This window comes from Trifolium pratense, linkage group LG6 (assembly GCF_020283565.1).
Source record: "Trifolium pratense cultivar HEN17-A07 linkage group LG6, ARS_RC_1.1, whole genome shotgun sequence".
NCBI lineage: Eukaryota > Viridiplantae > Streptophyta > Magnoliopsida > Fabales > Fabaceae > Trifolium > Trifolium pratense.
This window is the reverse complement of record NC_060064.1, coordinates 13,063,857-13,072,701: the sequence shown is the minus strand read 5'-3', so window position 1 is coordinate 13,072,701 and position 8,845 is coordinate 13,063,857. Positions and strand designations below refer to the sequence as shown.

The 8,845-nt window shown below is 36.2% G+C and overlaps 1 long non-coding RNA gene across 3 annotated transcripts; it reads left to right on the top strand.

The window, feature by feature from the left end:
• The first annotated feature begins 855 nt into the window (after positions 1-855).
• Positions 856-8,189, top strand: LOC123888183. Of its 3 annotated transcripts, none has more exons than XR_006802003.1 (8): positions 856-1,519; positions 1,667-2,240; positions 2,400-2,498; positions 2,578-2,689; positions 3,534-3,634; positions 4,798-5,302; positions 5,536-5,565; positions 6,651-7,242. It is a non-coding gene; the product is annotated as an uncharacterized LOC123888183 (long non-coding RNA). The 3 variants fall into 3 exon arrangements; XR_006802002.1 differs by having other exon boundaries at positions 1,667-2,498; positions 4,798-4,966; positions 5,081-5,302; XR_006802004.1 differs by having other exon boundaries at positions 1,667-2,498; positions 6,651-8,189.
• The last annotated feature ends 656 nt before the right edge of the window (positions 8,190-8,845 follow it).

The following is an 8,845-nucleotide window of genomic DNA, read 5'->3' as shown; positions in this document are numbered from 1 at the left end:
TCAAATTTCATCTGTGAGTTCTTCTTCATTATTCCTTTTTTATTGGCTTCGATGCAAGATAAACGAATTGAACTGTGAATGTGTTTTTCTGCAGCATGGGTTGTCAAGATATTAACTTTCTTCATAGCATGGAGCATCAAGATATTCTCTTATGTTGTTTTAGTTTCCTGTCTTCTTGATTATGAACGATTCGTGATTCTTGTTAAAATTGAATTGAAGTGTGAGCATGTTATGCTAAATTCTATAATCTTTTTCTTGGTTTTTCTACAACTATATATCTCACTACCCCATCATATCTAGTAAGCTCAAATACCTTTTTTTCATAAAAAAAAAACTACCCCATCATATTACTGATTTCTCACATTTTAGTTTTCCATATGTAATCTGGCAGTATAAATTACACAAATCTGGAGAATTGGGATAACTTTGTGGGGTTCTGTATTTGTAACTATTATATTCTGATTAGCGGCCTGGTTTCATGAAATCTTCAATGTTTCTGTTGACTTTTCTACAACTATTTGTGGAGTTATTTTCAGCACATGTTTCATCTGTTCACAGGGTATGTGTTACATTGCTTCGATGTGCAACATAGGTCTCCTTTCTCAATCACACTGTATCTTGTTAAATTTTCAGCACATGTTTCATCTGTTGTGATGTTCACAGGGTATGTGTTACATTGCTTTGATGTGCAGCATAGGTCTCCATTCTCAATCACACTGTATCTTGTTAAATTTTCTATCTGAAGTGGAGAAGTAGAAGATGAGTGCATATTCCCTTTGTACTGCGTATTCTGTCAACCAATTATATATATATATATATATATATATATATATATATATATATATATATATATATATATATATATATATTTGCAACTATTGCTAGGCTTAATTTGGCTATCTGTACTGTGTATGCGTCTCTGTATTGTTTTCGTTCCCAAATAGTTGTTCTTTAATCGTGAGCAAACTGTCTTGCTCTTTTTTTTTGTTTCTTTCAGTGTTTGTGTGTTTCTTTCAGCGTTTGCCTGATTCTGTATTTGGAACTTGTGTACCACTCTCACTTAACTCTTTGCCCTTCCCAAGACGAGCAAGTTTGGACAATTTGGTTATGTCATACGTGCTGTTTGTTCTGACAATTTGTTCGTTGGGAACAACTTAACTTTGATGGGGGAGGTTTTCTATAATTGAATTGTAAATTCGCGATGATGAAGATGATACTTCTTAAAAGACATCCTCTTCAGTTAAGGGCCCAGGGACTTCTCTGTATTAGAAGGAAGCTGAAATTGTCTCTTCATATTGATTGGTACACGATGTTGTTGCAAATTGTTCCAATGAGTCATCATCTTCTGGAGGCTGTCCTATAGTCACTACTGTTGTTGGGCTATAATTTGGTCATCACTGTTGAGACTCTTGCATTTCAATCTTTTTTTGCATAAACAGCGTCTACTTTTGTCAGCTCTTTTGAGTTTTTTGTGTAGGTGTTGCAGGGGAAGTAGCCTATAAATGTGTGGCAGGCAGAGGTACACACTTACTTTCCCGTTCTGCCTTGGTTGAAACTGGTGTTACATCTTTTATGGATCGGTTATCAAGAATTATTTGTAAATTTTTCGATTATTTTATATAATTCGTCATTGGATAATCGAGATATGCGTTTATATGTTTTGCAGCGAGTCGGAGTCCGGATATCGATCATTGATTCAACAGATAATAGCAAATTTCTTTAGATAGACAAATAAAATTTCATCTGTGAGTTCTTCATTATTCCTTATAAACGAATTGAACTGTGAATGTGTTTTTCTGCAGCTTGGGTTGTCAAGATTTTAACTTTCTTCACAGTTTGGAGCCTCGAGATTTTATTTGCGCTCTCTAGTAAAAAAAAATAATTCTTATCAATCTTTTTTTTTTAATTCAATTTTTCTGTTGATTCTTGTAGCATATATTTCTTGGTTTTTTTATTTACACTTTGGTGTTGCTGTAGAGGATGTGGTTCTGATTTCTTGATATCTTGATCCCTTTTACGTTTAATTTGTTGGCTGAATGCTGGAGTTCTCATGTGATTTTTCTGTTTTAGGGACTTGGGTGTTTCCAATTTAGTATCAGATAATGGTAATGTTTTGCTAAAGTTGATATATGGTTATAACCCCAGTGTTGAATTGTGAATGAAAACTGCATCTTTGTTCTATGTTCTGCCATATCTTCTGTTTTGAAGCAGTAACTTACTGGGTAGTATGAAGCAATCAGGTCAGTTTTGGTACACTCTTCTTGATTGGGAATCATTTTCATATCATTTATTCTCTGGAGTTTTATTGTCCCTGTGTTTTCAAATCACTCCTTTACACCTTAGGTTTTCTTACATTTATGTTTTTTACAATGTAATCTGACGGCCAAATTTATGTGAAGAGTTCAACTGGTAAAATCTATCATTCAAGGCATGCTGGTTTATTCCCTTCATATTTATGTGGCCTGTGTCTCTCTTACGTCAATTGGATGTGTGGACTCGTAAGTTTATTTGATATTCATACTTGGAAGGTTTGTACAGTTGCTTGGAATTCAGTTTGCGCTCCTTTTGATGTTGTAGGTTTGGGTAACAAGTCTTTGAAACAGCTTAATAGGTTTGGGTACCAATTCTTTGAAACAGTTTAAGAGGTTTGGCTATCCCTCGTAGAACCTGCAACTAAAGAAAGAAGTTGGTATGTATTGATATGTTTTTCCAAGATTGTAGATATAAAAAAATTCACATAATCACACTACTCCTGACTCTTCTTTTACACACCGGTTATCGATGACTATTTGATTAATACCAATCGTTCTTTATCATTTTTATTTTTGGGTTGTGATTGTGAGACTATGAATTAAATTTTGAACATATTTTTAATATTTCTTCGTATTTTGTCTTTATCGCTGGTATTCTGTTTCAATTAGGTATCAGATTGTGGTGATGTTTTGCGAAACTAGATTCATGATAATAAGTGACTTTGGTTGAATTGTGAATAGTGAATGTACTGTATCGTGTTTTGAAACAGTAGTTTTGGGTTGTTTCAAGCAATAAGGTTTATTTTGGTACACTCCTTGGATTGTAAATTAATTTCTTGGGTAGTTCCGGGTAGTTTCAAGCAAATCAGGTTACTTAGATTGTAAATTAACTTCAATTTAATTATCCTCTGTTTAGTTTTAATGTTTATCGATGGGCGGTGAGGGTCGGTGACGACTTAATTTTGTGGGGCGGGGTTTTATATAGTTTTACATAATCTTGTACTGTTTTGTTGTTTTTATTGTTATATGTGATTTGAGATTTGTACTTCTAAAAAGATATCCGCTTCATTACTGTATTGGAGGAATCCAAAATTGTGTCATTTTGGTACATGATGTTGGAAAGTGGGTACATGTTGCAAAGTGGATACAATTTGTTCCAGTGAATGATCTCTTCTATAGGCTTTAATTTTGGTCATCTCTTCTACGACGCTTTACATTTCAGCTAGTTTACTCAGTATCTACTTCTGCAGTTCTTTTGAGTTATTTGTGTGGGTATTACAGGGGAGAGGTTCACATACTTTTCGTTCAGCCTATAAATGTGTGGTTTGCTGCGAAATTGGTGGCAGGCAGAGGTTTACATACAGATAATATTTGGCTTACCGGTATGTATTTCTTTTAGGATAGTGTTGTGGTTTTTGTGTATCTGTAGTATGAAGCATTTAAGATTCTAGACAACACTTTTCCCTCCCCAAGCTTTAAGTTTTGATTTTCTTATCTCTTTTAAAATCTTTTAGTGTTCAATAATTGTTTTTTGCTTGATTTCAGGGTTTGCTGTACTTTTTTTACTTTTTCGCTTGGTAGGGATTTACATATTGATACGCATTTCCCAGAATTTCAAGAATTTCACACAATCACATCTTGACTCTTCACTATAAATCGGTTATCAAGATTTTGTTTTGTATAATTTTTTGATATAAGTCTTCATTTGATTATTGTGAGATGTGTTTATCTGTTTTTCAGCTAGCTGAGAAGGTTTGATGTCTAGAACAACTGGATACAATGAACAATAACGTTTTCATATAGAAATTTCAAATTTCTTCGATATGAGTCGTGCTTTGCTATTTTTATTTATATATGGGCTTTGATTTGAAGACATTGTAAATTGAATTTTTTACATGTTTTTCTGCAACATAGTTTGTAAAAATGATATCCTTCTTCATAGCATGGAGTCTAGCCTTTTGAATTGGTGATCAGTATTAACTTATTTTTGTTTTCTTGCTTCTGAGGTTTGTTATTAGTTTTAATCTTGGAATTTTCTCCTCTTATTTTAATGACCTTGGAATCTTGTTCTTTTAATTCCTCAGTTGTGTCAAATATACTTTAAATTTTATCATGTACATATCAGTGTTTTCTTAACACTGTTTTGCGTTAAATATTTTTGGCAGCATGCTGCAGTTATTCCAATTGTCTGACAGATAATTGTGAATTGAAATGTGGAGTTGTTTACTACAGTGTAGTGAAATAAGACAATAATAATGTTTTTTTGTAGTATTAAGCAATCAAGTTTGTACACTCTTTCATTTGTTCGCTGTGTTCTTTTAGTGTCCAGTCTTCTAGGAAAGTCTATTGATGTGCGATGAGGGTTGGTGGTTATATAACTGAAAAGTTTCAGCCTTATTTTTGTGGCCTATAATCTGACATTGCAAGAAATCGGAACAACTTTGTGGGGCTATTTTTGTATAACTATGCTCTTTTTATATAACTGAAAAGTTCAGCAAACTTTGGATAACTATTTTACTCTTCGTTCTATATTCTTGTGTTACAGGCGTCATCCTGTGGACAAATTAATGAGTACACACATGAACCGTCATGTTTTGCTGGCTGTGTTATATATTTTCAACTGTTGATGGCCTTAATTTGATGATCTGAACTTCGATTTGAACATTTCGGCATCTCTTTGCCCTCCACAAGGACGAGGAGTTCTGGACAGCTTGGTTTGGCACTTTTTTGTTATGTTTGATTTGTCACTTATTTTGTTATAATTTTCTCTTTCTACTTTTCAGTCATTTTTGATATATATATTAATAAGAGTTTTTCTCCTAAATTAGAAGCATATTGGAGAACTAGAATCTGCTGTACTTTCCTAAATTGGTATGCCTCACAAATTGTGAAATCACAAAACCGACCTGATCACAAGAAACCGTCATTTGGCTAACCTTATCAAATATCGGGACCAACCAGACCGACCTGATCTTTCTGCTCCTCAAAGCTTGTAATTGTATCTGAGATTTGACCAGCTGATAATTGCCGCTGAATTTGAACTCTGGCAGGTTGGCAATTTTCATTTTTCTTTACATATTCAAGGTGTTTGTTTTAGAACTAGAGCATGAAACGGAGCAAAATTTGATGATGACGAATCTCATATATGCTCTAATCTTGAAAATAAGACTAATTGCAGAACAATGCTATTTTACTTTCACTCGTTTTATATTCCCGGTAGCATATAGATATTTGTTTTCTAAATCTTACTATCTGCTTTTGTTTATGTTTTGTCTCTACTCAGCTCTCAAGGTCTTCACTTCTTGCTGAACTGGTAAGATATTCTCATTATTTGAAGCACAAAGCACTATATATTCTTTTTATACTGTCATTGTAATTTATATTATTATGAAGTGTATTCTTATGGAGTGGATTTTCAAGTAAGAAGTTGAACTATGTACAAGTTTGTTTTTTTCGTTTTAATATTTGCCGTCGTTGGTCATATTGATGTGAATTTCTTTCCTCGTCAACTTATTGCGAAATCACAAACTTATAACAGATTTTGATATTTCCATTTCACATGTTGGCTGTGAATATTTGTTGTGTGGTAATTATTTTAACCTCGATTTACCTTCATTAGTATGATTGTCGATATTTCATGTATTAGATGGAAAATTATTATAATGATTAAAATACATTGTGATAGCATAGCAAAACAAAATTGTGTAACTAGTTTAGAGTAACTATAAATTGTGTAACTAGTTGAGAGTAACTATAAAAACAGGGAGCCGAAAACCCGTATTAAACATTTTAAATCCCTAGTCCCATGAATAACTAGAAAATGAAAAGGAAAGAAACACGCTCAATGGATGAATCCCTAGTCTCATTGAGCTTTCACCTTTGTGAAAGCCGCGCGCAAGACCACCGTGTATGCCAGTGATTTCCTAAGCACAAGTTGCAAGGCAGTCATGGTATCCATTGGCTCACCTAGAATTCCAGAAGTAGAAACAGCCACTGGCTCAGCTGCAATAACAGCTTCCTCACCTGACATTTTCCTTGAAGATTTAAAAAAAAATAGCTCGTTTCTGTTTTTGGCTACTAACAATGTACTCGTCATTATGTTGATTTTCTCAGTTAAAAATTAGTGTAGTGCAATTATTTCAATTACAAGTGCAGCCTAATACAAATTACAAACATTGTTAGACTCTTTAAACAATGAGAATCTTGCTATTCAAACACTTTCCAAATCCTGAACATTGTATTTTTATCTCATTATATTGTTGTTGTATGTTGTGCATTGATGACCTAATCAGAGTCACGTCGCGTTTTATATAGTAGACTGATGCGGATGTTTATATATCTATCTGATGCTGATGCTTTAGACTAGGTCTGATGATTTTATGTTTGGATTAATTGCAGGCATCAGAGGGAGTAATGTCCTATGCTTCATGAGAAGGGCAGGACATTTACACAGACATTTCTTCCCTCGGATCTTGCACTTAAAGTACCACCCAAGGATGAGGTTGCTACAACATGTGCATTTCTGTAGATGTTGTTAAACATAAATTTCTAACAATGAAAGTTGATCACAGGAAAAAAGTTGTAATTTTCTGCAAGAAGGTATGTTTTCGTTTGTTAAACTTTTCTGTACTGGAGAAATGCAATTTATTTGTTTGAAGAGAATGCTGTGTTGCATGTGTGGAAACTGAACTTAGATATGGTTTGGAATAATAACAATAGAGAGAGTTAGGGTAGCACACCTATTTTAGGAAAGATGGTTAATTCTTGATTTAGCTGGTTTGAGCATGTTATTTGAGGAATACATCGCTTTGTTAGTATATCTTGGTTCTACAGAATGATTTAATTTTGTCAGTACAAGATATTTTTAAGAAAGACTTCACATTTCAGCTTTTTTGATACTCAGTAACTACTCTTCTCAGTTCATTTGAATTTTGTGTTACAAGGGAGACAGCTATGAATGCGTGGTGTGCTCTGGCCAGTAGCAAGCAGAGGTTAATAATATACTATCTGTACTGGGCGGCTCCCTAGATATTAAGTGGGCTCGCCTACCACTTGGGAGAACGGCCCAAATGGGGTGAACCAGCCCGTGAAATAAATATCTCCCCCCAAAATACTCGGTCATAACCACGTGAGCTAAAAAGGAGGGAGGATCAACCTCCTCCCTAATCTTCAGCAGCACAATCACTTTCCGCCTTTAGCTTCTCCTTAAGGTTAGCAATCTCGCCATTTAAGTCTGAACCTTGTGGAGGTCCTCTTCAAAAATACGTGCCGAATCTTCGGCTTCCTTCAGCTTCTTAGAAGCATCATTCAACTCCTCACAGCAGGACCTAAGTTCCTTAACCGCCTCAGATGCTTTGTGTGAAACAATCCATCCCATTAGGACGCCCCGCAATTCATGGGAGAGCATAAGGTCTTACGCCTCTTCTAGACCCATGTTTCGAAGCTTCTCGTCTTCCCAATGGAAGCAGTAATGTTGGTCAATGAACTCTGCGGCGTCCACAGAAGGGCTAAGAGGAATATGGGCCGCATTGGCAGGAATATGGGCCGCATTGGCAGGAATTGAAAATCGTCGGTCAATTCTGGACGGAGGATGTTTACCCGTCCGACCGCCAATCTGAGGAATAGTTTTCTCCTTCTTCGTCCTCTTGGCTTTGGGGGACTTTGCGCCAGCATTAACAACAACCTCAACCTGCGAGGAGCCTTCAACGTTTGGCTCTGAATCGTCTCGCCCCCTCTTCACGGAGGAGGGATCCCCAATAATAGAATTACTCGCCACAAGAGCACCAGCGACCGGCAGATCAACGAAAGGATTCGGCTGGTTATTTCCACTCCTTAACCTCCTAGCAGTAGCTAAGTGAGCCTTCCAATGAGAATTAGTAACCTGGCTCATCTTTCCTGAAAACGAACAAAGGCGACATCAACACAATAACACTGAAAGATTTAAAAAGTGAATAAGATACGACACTTACTCAAGACACTTTTAAGGGTCACGTCATCATCCTCTACCTTCTGGATATCTCGAAAGGGAATCAAGTTAAAAGACTCCAGAAATTGTACAAAATACCACTCAGAGGGACTCAAAGCATCTAAGTCAATCGCCTTCACGAGGCGAGGATCGGAAGTCCAATAGAAAGGGAATAAAGGGTTGTCGTCAGCATCATACATAAGCTGGCGACCATTCTCCCCATGACGGGCGCGAAAGTAGGCATCTTTCCAACCTTTGAAATTACTTGCAAAAGGCACGAATCGTGCTCTGTTAGTCTGAGCACTAATGTAAAAGAACACATTCAAAGAAGGCTCCACCTCCAAGGCGGAGCACACTATCTCAAAGGCCCGGATGAAAGACCAACTATTGGGGTGCAACTGGCTAGGAGCCACATTAGCAAAACGGAGAAGTTAGCACTAGAAGGAGGTAAAGGGTAAAACAACACTGAAGTGAGTAAATAAACTACTATACATATAGAATGTGGCCAGCGTGCTACCCAAGGGTCGGAATAAGGTGACGGGCTCATTATCGCCTACCGCCTCGATAATAATATCCGCCTCGTCCATTCCAGAGCCAAGCCGCCGCCCGTCTCGGAAAGCGGAAAAAC